Source organism: Microplitis demolitor, chromosome 5, assembly GCF_026212275.2.
Source record: "Microplitis demolitor isolate Queensland-Clemson2020A chromosome 5, iyMicDemo2.1a, whole genome shotgun sequence".
NCBI lineage: Eukaryota > Metazoa > Arthropoda > Insecta > Hymenoptera > Braconidae > Microplitis > Microplitis demolitor.
In genome coordinates, this window is record NC_068549.1 from 9,519,469 (window position 1) to 9,533,255 (window position 13,787).

General features: G+C 26.7%; 1 long non-coding RNA gene across 1 annotated transcript; it reads right to left on the reverse strand.

Annotated features, from left to right (window-relative positions):
• Positions 1 to 12,642: 12,642 nt before the first annotated feature.
• Positions 12,643 to 13,471, reverse strand: LOC128667791 (uncharacterized). Its single transcript, XR_008403747.1, has 3 exons — positions 13,218 to 13,471; positions 12,880 to 12,995; positions 12,643 to 12,726 (listed from the first exon to the last, which is right to left on the reverse strand). It is a non-coding gene; the product is annotated as an uncharacterized LOC128667791 (long non-coding RNA).
• Between the last annotated feature and the right edge of the window lie 316 nt (positions 13,472 to 13,787).

Genomic DNA, 13,787 nt, shown 5'->3' on the forward strand with positions numbered 1-13,787 from the left:
GATGTCACGAGCTGACTTTTCTTTAATATCCCTGATAGCCAAGTTGGCGAGAAACTGACGAGAAACTTGCAGCCGGGAGCTGAGCAAAGTCAGCCCCCTTCTAATTTTTTTTTGACACTTTTTTGGATTTTGATTGTAATAAATCGTTTGTTCGTCGTTTGTCCTTGAATGTTCGTCATTAATAATTATTTGTCCTAATTTTGTTTATTTATAAAAAATTAAATAATAACTGATTGTTTAGTTAGCCCCCCCTATGCAAATTATAATTTTATTCTATCATATTTGGTCTATAATTATGTATAAACGTTTGTCCGATCATTAATTGTGTTTGTCCTATTGTTAAATTGTTTGTTTTTATGTTAATTTGTAGTTTTTAATTAGTTATATATTCATATGTGTGGAACACTTGTCTTGCGCATGCGCGCATTTCATGATGAAGGCGGGTAATTTTAAAAAAAATAAGCAATGACAAAAAAAGTTAATCCGTCTAAGGCTCAGAAGGATTTAAGGTCTTTTGAAGTATTGTTCACGCGTAATTATTACCCTATTTAATTAATTACATCCTGGTCCAGCACCAACTCGATTTAATACAGTCTCATATGGTAAGCGTGATAATATTAATTTCGTGTTACACCGAACTATGTTATAAAGATTAAGTATATTATGGAAACATCGCTAGAACCGATACCGCAATTATAACTAAATATTAGTCTCATTATCCTTTCAATTGCTTATTGAACTTATTAAAATCGATAAGATTAATATTACTCTACAAATCTGATAAAGCAAAAAATTCCAGGGACAGCCTGCGGTGTCAATCGGGTTACAGACTTTTTTTATAAATGATACATCAATTAAAATTTTTCTCCAAGTATTTTTTCGGATTTCGCAGTTTCTCCGTAATTATAATTTATAGATCTCATGAAAGTCACAGATGCATGAATTGTCGTTGTGGAAATGAAACAATTTCATCTAAGTACGCCTTAATGTTTATAATTTTATGATTTTTTTTCATTATAACTAAGTCATATTCATATATTTTTTATCAATTATTGTCTATAATTACAGTATAAAGTAGTTTTTCAAGTGATGCCGTATAATCTTGAAACATCATTTCAATAATAACAACGTTCCATATTTATAAATATAATTTAAATATACTTATATAAAATTTACAAAAATATAACCCCACTTATGTATTAGAAAGTCAAAAATAACCTACTACTTATTGTTTTATTTATTTTCAAATGAAATTAGCATTCGCCATTTGTTAACAATAACTATTAACATAGAAATATGGTAATCAGTTTTTTAATGAGTAATTCAAAATATTTGTAAGAATAATTGGTACTTTCTTGTTTCGATTTTTTCCCAACAAAAAGTTCATGTTGTCATTGATGATCAACATATCGAAAAAGAATCTAATAGTTTATTGCTATAGATTTGGCCGACAAAGTTATGCTTTTTTTTTTTTTTTAATGAATTGATTTTTTTTTTTTTTTTTTTTTTTTTTTTTTTTTTAGATAATTGCATTTTCATAAGAAAATTTTCTCATCTTGAAACTGTGTGGCATGTTTTTCTCATTTAAGTAATATTTACTTGAAATATTTTCGAGTGACAATTAATTGTTATTATTATTATAAAATGGAGTCGACTGGAAATAAAATATGATTGAAAAACTGTTTATAGTGTTTTGCTTAAATGAAAAATTAACAATTCTTCATGGATCGGAAAATGTTTTAGGGATGGAGTAAAATTTTTGATCTGATATGGGATTTGAATCATTAGTTGAAAAACAATTTTCTAAACTTATTTCTGATGAAATAATCAAATCTGGTAATGTACCCATTACAGTGCAAAACAAAAGCAAGGTTTAAAGGGTGGTGCTAAAAGTATTAAAATAAAAAAAAAAGATTTATTTAAGAAGAAATGTTGTGTCTATTATACTTTTTCTCTTCACTGTGAATTACAAGTAAATAAAAAATTTCGTTGTTCTCAATCAAATCTATTACGATTAATCAAGTTAAGATTATTTCTTTCATTCTTGTAATAAGTTTTGTTAGCACACATATTAATGTTATCAGCAATGAAAATAAAATTGAAATTAATATTTTTTTTTTAAATTCAAGTGACATTTGTCTAATTATATGGTTAATATGTTAAAATAATATACGTAGTCGAGAGAACTCTATTGTCATAATTTCATAGCTACTGCGGTTAGTTAAGAAATAGTTTCACTAGAATCAAGAATCGTTTAATTTAAAAAAAAAATATATATATATATATATCTATATATACAAATCTACTTTATTTAAAATAGATATAGGGTCCATATATAAAAAGATGTATTAATGTCTATTCATCTATTAATGAGGTATCATGTTCATGACTGTAAAAATAAAAGTAATTTTTGTGAAATTTAAAAATGAATTTATTTCTGTTGACTTGATAATTTCGCATTTTTTAGCTATTGTTGATATATATTTTAATTTTGAATTTTTTATTTTTAAACAATACAGAAGAGAGCAAGCCTTCGGAAACTTTTTTATATAAATTAAAATAATTAAAAATTAAATTTATGAAATAAAAATTTGAAAAAGTGAGTAAATTTTTTTTTTTTTAATTTCGTGTGCATTTTTTGATGTAATTATTTTTTACAATATTCAGATTGTTTCTACATAAAAATTTTTAATCGTCAGATGTCAGCTATTTTCGGTGTCACGAAATACAAATCTGTAAAAATAAGTGAAAAAAGAAATGAGTTACTTAGAGGTTGCTATATAAAATTTAATTAATAATTAATCATAATAAATATGTTAAACTAAGTGCTTGTTTTGATGACGTTGCATCTTTCTTGAGTGAAATCTTGAACAATATTATAATAGTAAAAATTACAGGTTATGAATGAAAATTAAAAATTTTCATTAATTATATGTTGTTGTAAACTTCTATAAATTCTTGTTCACTAGATTCCATTCTACCTTCAAAAACCTCTACTTCGTTGATTATCGAGTGTATGATTAAATAGGAACAGGAATTATAAATATTGTTATTAGCACTATCATTGATAAATAAATATTTATCTTCAAAAAAAAAATTATTTTGCACTTTATTGAATTATTATTTTGTGTCTGATTGAAAAAACGTATTGCTATATAAATATCTTCAATATAGGGAATACGAATATTTATTTTACATACATTTGATTTTTGGAACATTGCGTTATTATTTATTGAGATGATTAAATTTATTATTTTTAATTCACATGAATAATTTTCACACATAATTCTATTCAGGATTCTGCAAATTATCTAAAATACAAAATTGGTTGTTTTAATCTTTAATTATTAACAATAGTAAAAATAAAAAAAATTATTTCAGTATATATTTTACACATGTGGACAATTTTATTTTTATAACTTAACCTTAACCTATACAGTTTTATTTAAATATATTAATAAAAAGCACTTTATTTATGAACATAAGTATTTTTTAATACTTTTCTTCTAATTTTTTATTTTTTTTTATTTAAAAAAACATAGGAATTAAATGCATATAAGATTGATTAGAAACCGTAAGCAATGTCTATAGACATTGATCATGATGTTAGCTACTTTTAGCATCATCTTTATTTATGTACATAAATAGTGTATATATACTTTTTTGTATTATTTATATATATATATATATATATATATATATATATATATATATATATATATATATATATATATATATATATATATATATATATATATATATATATAGTTATTAAAATTATCTCATAATTGATGGCATTTTTTTTCTTAATTTTTTATCAACAAATTAATGACATTGAAATTAGCCGACGTCTAATAATTTTTGGATTTTTTTAAATTCTATAGTTTTTAAAATTTTCTACATGTGCATATGTTTAATTTGGTTTTTCTTCAAATATAATTGTTGAAAAAAAAAAAATCGAAAATTGTTAATTGTCTCTAAACTTCAGGATCATGTAAATAAATATTGAATTGGCATCATATTTGTAGTCAATGCAATAAAGAATTCTTGAGCGTTCGTCAATAGTATAAAAATGAATAATTATTAATTAATACGAGTAAAACATTAATAGAATATTTATCGTAGCATTGTACATATCTCAGTAAATAGTCTTTATAAATATTTTAATTGAAATAAAAAATTTACATTATTTCGAGCTTTATGTACATGTTATAGCTACATGTCCGTGAAATGAATTTTCATTCGAAGTTTGCTTATACTATAAATAATTTATTTATTTATTATTGATATAAAATGATATGAAATAACATTTATTATTCTGTATTCAATATTATATTTTTGATTTCTTCATATATAATTATTTATAAGAAATGTAACATTAAAATAAAATTAACATAATAATTTCACAAGACGTAAATTTAATAGTATTTTCATTATTGCTGTATTATTCTAAAATATAATAAGCTCCGTGGGGTTCAACTTCAGTACTGAGAGCTGCAGATTCTGGTTTAGCTGAAGAATCATTGTAAATTTGCCAACTGCCCGACAATCGTCGACAGTAAGCAAAATAATGGCCAGTTCGATACGCTGCTACTCCAGATAATCTAAAAATCAATCAGTATTTCAAAAGTTAGTCATAATTGTAGACATAAAATTAAATATTGTTAAAAGCAATAAGTATACCGGTAACGTAGAGTAGTTTCAGACCCATTATCTGTTATTTTTAAGTTTAAATGAGTAGGAAATTGACTTAATTTACATCTTTTGCCACTTGATGCATTGATATTGCCACGTATATCTAATTCTAAAAATAAATACTCTTTAGGAACAGTAACACGGGTTGCTTTTGCTTTGTTACAAAACCGACACTGAACATTAAAGATTTTATTGTAGAAACTTAAAGCTTTTTCGAGAGCAATAAATCCACAACGATCAATCGTTTTATGATTGACAGTAAGAACTGGAAAAGCTTGAGTGTGTACTTGACACGAAGAATTTGAACAAAATGAAGTTTCGATGACGCTTGGCGCATTTTTAAGTAAAGTTTGCCACAACTTGCTGATATTATCATAACAATTAATAGTGGGAGAAACATTAATTTTCATCATGTCTTTTTCTTCTAATTGTTTTTTATCTACAATAGAAACATTATAAATAGGATGTAAAATAGACATGCGTTGTTGATAAATTTCTTTTGTTGGTCCTTTTTTCATAAAGTCATTCAAAAATTTAAATACAGGAATATCTAAATTTGTGATATATTTATGAAAACGTGTACTATCTAATGCGCCAACAAATATTAATTGAATTATTGTGTCAAAAGGACAAGTATTAAGTGCTGTCCATTTTTTTCCATTAAATACAACTGGACCACTCTTGTTACCATTACCTAGTAAGAAAATTTTAGTTTTTTTCACGTCCACTAAATTATTTCGTAGTTTAATTTCAGGGAAATTTTGAAAATATAGACCAACTTCTTTATTAATGGATTTTTGTTGGACCATAGCTTCAACAGCTGCTGATAAAGGCCCGATATGTTGTTTCATAGTTAATAATTCCGGAGTATTTTTTTTATTGTCATTCTCAATCACTTTTGATAAATTATTAGGATTTCTCAATTTAATAACATCATTTCGATGGTGATAACTTTTTGATAATAATATATTTAAACCATCATTAGGATCCCCAGCATCAGTGGTAGCAATACTAATGTCTTGCTCATGATGATTCTTTGATAATAACATATTCAAATTATTATTAACGTCTTTAGCAGCATCGGAGGTAATAATACTATCTTGATCATGAAGATCCTTTGATAATAATGTAATTAAAGTATTATTATCATCTCCAGTATGAGCGGCAGCGATAATATCTTCATCGTGACGATTCCTTGATGATATTGCAGTTAGACTGTTATCATTTTCTGTTATAGTGGAACTAATATTAATAATTTTGTTTGCATCATTTTTTTCCTCCAAATAGTTTGCACTATAATTGTGATCAATATGACTCTCTGATAGATTTACAGAATAATTTAAGCCATCTTTGTCTTTCAACGGGCTTAAAGAATCATTTTGATCATCTTTATCCATTGATGAGTTCACGTAATCATCTATCCAGTCGTAATCGTTTGAATTTCCATCCTTTCCCAACCCCTTCCAATTTTCAAACAAATTTTCATCTTTTGGTTTGTTTAATTCTTCTTCAGAACAATTATCGACCACGAACTTTGTCAATTTTGAACGAAATATATTTACACCACCTAAAAGATCAACAATATGTAATTTCAGAAATTTGATTTCTGTTGTAGGTAATTTTACTTTTTTTTTCAAATTCATTTTTAAATCTTTGAAATCAGCCTCTATATAACTAGACGTTGCTCGTGGCATCGTATCAGGTGTGCACACATTTGTCCAAAGTGGAAACTCTTTGATTATTTCAACAAGTCTAACATATAGTTTAGGCATATAAAAACTGTTAAGCTTGCTTCCAGTGAAGATTATAGTATTAGCTTTTTTACAGAGATTATCAATCCATACTAAAAGAGCTAAAGACCATCCATTCTTATCGACACCACACGATGATTGATCGAAAATCATAGTTTTTTCTGTGTCAATTTCAATAGAATCAATAACTGTCAAGTCAGGATTGCAAATTGAAATGAACTTTTCTAATTGATTTCTAGCTTCTACTGGAGTAATTATACAGTCATCAGACACAGAAATAATTGAATCTTCAAACTCAGTACCAGATACGATTAATGTCAAGATAAAAATTCCTTCCAGTTGAGATAATCGTTTACAATCAATCATAAGTGCTGTACAATAGAGATAAAAAGATTTTACAATTTTATGAAGCACTGATTGAAAACATTCCCATCTGCTGACAGAATGAATAAAGTGTGCTGTGTCCAAGCGTATGAAAGTGCGCGGTTCTAAATTTGTATTACCTATCAGATTTTCAAAACAGAAATTAATATATTCCTTCAGAGATTTACCATTGAATGAATCTGACATTGCATTTAAAAGTGCTTTAGATCCATCAGAGACTGCTTCGCGTGGTGGATTAACTTTCTGGACCCACCTTGAAAGCCAAAAAGAAATAAACTTGGCATCATGGGTTTCTGATAACATCTGATAAACTGAGATGGAAGTGCCTTTAAAGTTAATCACGACTTGATACAAAAATATATAACCAGTTTTTTTATCTCGAGAGTCAGTCAATTTTTTCACTAAACCACCAGTCGCATCTATGCATATTGATGAATATTTCCGGTAAATGCGCAGATATTCTGCATAAGTGTGGAACTGAGTTGGAGTTGCATAAAATAAGTAGAATGGGGTATCACCAATTGCTAAAATAGAATTCGCAAAGCATGGATCTTCGTTCATCTTGCGTATAGTTAATATAACATCTCTTCGATCATCAGGTTTTATCCCAAGTTCTTTGTCCGAAGCTTCTTTTTTGGCTTGATGTAGAGTACTCGAATCATATAAAAACGGTGATCCGGTATCTCCTGGTTTCAAAATTTTTTCGGCTTCTTCTTTTCGCCAAGCCAATACACCTGTGCGCAGTAATCTTTCTTGAACACCATTCCGTTTCTTACCATTAAGAGGACGTTTGACATCAGCGTGCTTTGAAAATCTTGTATCTCGACACTTCATGGTTATGAAGACAGGACCTTCATCTCCAGGAGGATTTTTAATTATTCCGAAAAGAGGATTTCGACAAGTGCGATCTCTACAACGTCCAGTCATGACTGCATAATTACTACCACTTTCATGGATTTTACCCCGTTTAAAAACAAACGCACATTTGAGGCGATACTGCTCCCAAAAAGCAAATGAAACAATATTGGTCCATACACCAGGTTTAAATCCAGGATATCTCCGTCCATTACAAATAAGTGGTTCATCACGTTTCATTTCATTCCATTGCTCTCTTGTGATTAATACATCGAAATTTTCACGCTCATCATCATCGTCACACTCGTTAGAATCAAAATCCTTGATATCACCATCTTCATCCTTTTCATTATCATCTAAATCATACGTGGTGTCAACGTCATCATGATCATGAGTTGAATCATTCAGCTTATGAGAAATTCCTTCTTTATTATGGATGAAAATTCCGCATTCTTCTCGAGCGAGAGTTAAAATTTTTCTTCGATCTTGTCGTACATTAATTCGTACAGCATCAACAGTCCACAATCCTTGGATTTCGATGTCATTGGCAATGCTTTTCCATACAGGTGAGGAATGCTGTGGTAATTTGTCTGTAGTAAAGTGTGTTATGTATTTTTTCAATACACGAACTGCTAAAGTGACAGGTACTGCTGATACCGCTGGCATTATTAAAATTTGCTGCTGAGTATATTCTAAAAAAAAAAAAAAAAAAAGAAAAAAAGTATTAATAATTAAATAAGTAATTTTTGATAGTTTTTGTGTGGTTGAGATGACTTACTTATTAATGATTATACAGCTTATTTATAACAAGCAATAGTTTTTAAATCAACTATTTAAAATATAAATAAATAATGTATTTATTAGAAGAAATAACGCATTTAAGTTGGAAAAAGAATTATTTGTTTAGATATAAATTATAAAATTATTAATTTTTCATTATTGAACACGTTGGTTAAAGCTAAAGATAACTGATACCATAGCGTATAACAATGTAATGATTGTCGTTCGTCATTTGTTTGGAAATACTGATACAATCTAACACAAAAACGTATATATGTATAAATATACACGTATGTCTATTAAAAAATACTAGCAAAATCGTAAATAAAAAAACTAAAAAACTTTTCAATTTAATATTTTATACGATTTACATCATTTATAAATTATTTATACTTTAACATTTTAAATTGACATCAATAAATAATTGGTAAAACACAGAATTCCGATAGAAAATGAATTTATCGACTTATGATTAATTTACAATCTTTTATTTTATATCAATAAAATTTTAACAGTAATAAAACTTACCATACAAATATATAAAACGAAATAATTATTTTTATAAATAATCAAATTGGATATTTTCATTCTTAAGTTAAATCGGCACAGAAATACACTCGTAGTATTCATTATATTAAATGTAAATGTCTTATGTCGAAAATTTAATAACCTGTAATACAAAAAAATATTTATAAATATAAATTTAATGAGTATATAAAATGAATGTATGAAATAAAAAAAAATTGATTGAATTTATTGTTATGTGAGTCAATACTGATTAAAAAGTAATGGATCATCATTGAATAAAAAAAAAAATTTTACGCACTCATGAATAAAAAAGATACAACTGCACATTTACTTGACTAATGTTCAAATAAGTTCATTAAAGCTTTGGAAGATCCGGATATAAGGTCGTGTCTCGCGCCAAGTACACGTTCAAACACATATATATATATGCGAAACGTGGCGGCGCGAATCGATCGTATCTATACCGGTGTCATACGCCTGCTCATCTATTCAGCTTGATAAATATTTCAAGCTGTATACTAGCTTTTTAACAGAGCTCTTATTTCATCTGCTTTTTGCATGGTTTTAGCACTAAAAGTATTCACTAAAAAAAAAAAAATAAGTAAACAAATAGATGTCTCTTAAATTTTCACAATCATAATGTTTTAATTATTTATTTTAGTTTTTAGTTATGCATAAGGAGCACTGTATAGTTATGCTAAAAATGTCTTTATTCTAAGTATACAATTAAATTATTACTCCAATCTGTCCAAGACAATTTTTAATTTATTATATAATAATAATAGCTCTACTCTACTTTAATTAAAACGAAAATTCTAATTGTAATAAAAATTGAACTTAATAAATCGACAAGTCTTTTAATCTCACATTAATAATGGCCAACATCTCATTTCGGTGATTTTATCTGTCGGCCCATTATTTAATAAAATCAATTAAAAATAAGTGGGTTACGGTTTTGAACAGTCTTATTTATGAGTCTTTTTTGAAACCACTACAATTCAATACAAATACTTATTCTAATAATTGATTTATCAAAAAATACAAATTTTCCGTATGTCTCATTAGTATCATCCATAATGTGTAATGAAAGTACTAGACAGGTTATATACAGACGTGCTTGATAAAAGCGTTGAAGATGAAAATTCGTTATTTAATTGGAAACAAATAGTAAAATTTTTTTTAACTTACAGTGAATTAAAGATGACCACGGAATCTTGAGTAAAAAATTTGGGAAATACATTGTCAGAAAGTAACAACAAATACACTCCATTCTTATCACGTATGATCCATACTGAATTAAATCACAAAATATTTTTACTAAAATGGAGTTTGATAAAATATACTCCATTGCCTAGAAACAAAAATAAATATTACATTTTTTATTGTAGTGCCAGTAATTATAATAATTTTATCAGATTTCTATTTACCTTCCAAGAAATAACTGAAAATGTTTCGCACAATATTATTTAAATTTTTCATAAAATATTGTAGAAATTATTGTCAACAATAACCATGGATTATTCTGTCAATCACGTACTCCGAAAATTTGGTAAGCAAGCAAACAAATTTCTATGAGAGCGACGATCAGCAGATGAGAAAATTCGGTTTGATGAAAATATAACGTGCGCATGCGCAGTATATACCTTTGTTAATTGAAAAATTTAGAAATGAAAATGACTAAATAATAGTTAAAAATTGTTTTTCATAATAGGACAAACGCAATTAATGATCGAACAAACGTTTATAGATAATTATAGACCAAATATGATAGAATAAAATTATAATTTGCATAGGGGGGGCTAACTAAACAATCAATTTTTATTTAATTTTTTATAAATAAACAAAATTAGGACAAACAATTATTAATGACGAACATTCAAAGACAAACGACGGACAAACGATTTATAATAATCAAATTCTAAAAAAGTGTAAAAAAAAATTTGAAAGGGGCCAACTTCAAGGAGCCGCAGCCGGGTGCCATCGAATTGTCCTAAAAGCTAGTTATCTACAGTGCTACTGAACGTCAGTTGCTGTTTGTTCCCTATAGAGCTACGAAGCGGTTGATATTTATGGCGCATGTATTTGATTCCAATGATTGTTTGAGATAGAGGTTTTTTTAGTCATTCAAATTTAGACACTGCCATATTTCAATGCATTTGACTTTAGAACCACTATAATTTCAGCACCAACGTATTAAATCTCTTATAGATTTAAGACCTATGATTTTTATCATCTCTTATACTATACACCTACATTATGATGAGTCTTGTATTATTCATGGCCGTGTAATTTAGAGAGCTTATAAAAAAATCATCTCTCACTTATAAATACATAGATATTTTAACGCAACATATTTATGTGATTTGCGTATTGAGTGTCAAGCTTATTGGGTACTTGTTATAAGTAATATCAATGTAACCGGCAGCTAATTTGATTTAACTACACAGTAACTTTAAGCCTTCAACTAAATGCTGCCAATATATTACGTCCCCGCAGTTTTTGTAGACCTTGTATGTTTGTGTCCGTAATGCTTAGCAACTCTATATTTTCAGCCCAGGTATACTTTGTTGCTATTTATAAATACAGTATTGACTGTTGTAATTTTATCATTTCGGTTGGCAAAGTAGGTAATTTAATGGTAATTTCAAAACAGTTTACTGCAGAAAGAAAGGGAGTGGTTAAAATTTAGAATACGAGCAAGTTATAGTCAGATTCTCACGTTTAAAACAAATAATTTCAATTCTTTGAAATAAATTATTGAAAAACTTAATTGCAAAGAAGGATTTTAAATATGATTTAAGTTTAATTTTTTAATTTAAATTCTTTGACATTTTCAAACCTAAATTTCAAGTAAAAGTAAAAGTCTTATTTTTTCAAGTTTAAAAACTAATATTTCCAAAATTTTATTATAATTATCCGTAGCTCATTATTATTATTCTTTAAAAAATTGGCTCATATGTATATATTTACATATTAATGTCCTTAAATTGGATATTTTGTTCCAGTTCATTAATTACAATTATTGATATTTTATATTGTTATATTGTTATAATAAGATACATGTTAAATGTAAGTTTTTAATTTTAGTACACAGTATTTTATTAATTAACTCAAAGATTTATCATCAACAATAACTTTTATTAGACCTGTTTTACATTTTTTGTTTTCATTATATATATATATTTTTTAAATTCGGTTCTCTTCTTTTTTATTTTGATTCAATTACTTGAATGGTAATATTATTGCTAAAAATACTTATGTAACATTTTAAATTATGGTATAAATTTATTACAAATTCATAAAGCAAGAGGTATACAGTTTCAATGGTTGTTGGTAAATTGTTTTTTTTTTTTTTTTCCAATTAATTCGTTGGTTTCTTTTCCTCGTGAACGTCAGCGCTGGCATAATTGATATCGTCGTACAGGACGACTAATCGTTTAATTCCAGTAAATGCTGATCATTTAATTTGTGAACAAAATTCCTTAAAGGTCTCTTCCGTATTCTTAAAACAGAATATTTGTTGTAATAGATAAGTTCAATAAATAAATGATGATTGAATTTTTTTTTTTACCTTTCAGCAGCATAAATATGAAATTTAAAAACTGGTTCTAAAATTTTAATGCTTTTGGTTGAATCTAATCTCTATATGATCATGTCTTATTTTATTGCCCGGATCCTGTTGAATGTTAATTCATAAATTAAGCTCCAGCGTATGCCTTTTTGGAGTGAAACTCTGGAAAAACATATCATATTTAATTAATATGGGTTATTTTTTGACAGATAAATTATTTTAGTTAATAAATGTACTTGTTAAATAAATATCTGACAGTGAGCATAAGTACTGGATCTGGTCTCAACTCACTAGGATCATCCGCAAATGACTTACCTACACTGGATCTTTGAAAACATTTCATTATTTTAGTGAAATCAGCTTTTTTGTGCCTTTGATTTTTAGGTTTTCCATCGATCTCTGAAATGCGTAATAAACCTTCTCGTTCTCTTCTGAAAATATTATTAAATAATTTTATCACAACTTTCATTAAATCCGATTGAAATTTTTCCATCAGATTAAATCGGAAAATAAATTTATTATTTTTCGCTTAAACTCGATTCAAACCGATTGAGCCAATCAGAAAGTTCCAATTAAAACCCAATTAGAATTTTTCAATCGCAGTTTTTGATTAGGGAAATTGTATTATTGTGATTATTTTTTTTTAAACTTACAGACGTCATTCTTTTCCTGAACACATTGAAAAACATGTGCCGACCATTTTTCTTAATTATTAACCCAGTTTTTGTCACTTCTATTATTGCAATAAATCAAATCTATTTTATTGTAAATTACAAGATAAGTGTGAATGTAGCAGATATCAGATAAATTTAAAATTATTAATAAATAGAATATTAGAGTCAATAATTGGTAAAATCAAATTTAAAAAAAGGACGAATATGAAAAAATTAATACGTGCATTTTTTATGAATTATATTTTATTAATTATTTACTCTATTTATTTATAATTTTATATGTGTGAAAAAAAAAAATTAAATAATTTTTAAATAAAATTATTATTAGTTTGTAATGATGATAAATTTTAATTATTTCGTTGATTATTATTACTTTTTTTGATAGGTAAAAATATTTACAAATATAAAAAAATACACTTTGATTTTACGACTTCATTTCCGATACGTTCCGTACTTTTTTTTTATTTTTAACAGTGTCCATATTTGTGTAAATTTGATAAATTAATTCGTAAATAAATAATATGATTAAAATAATAATAAAAACTGTAA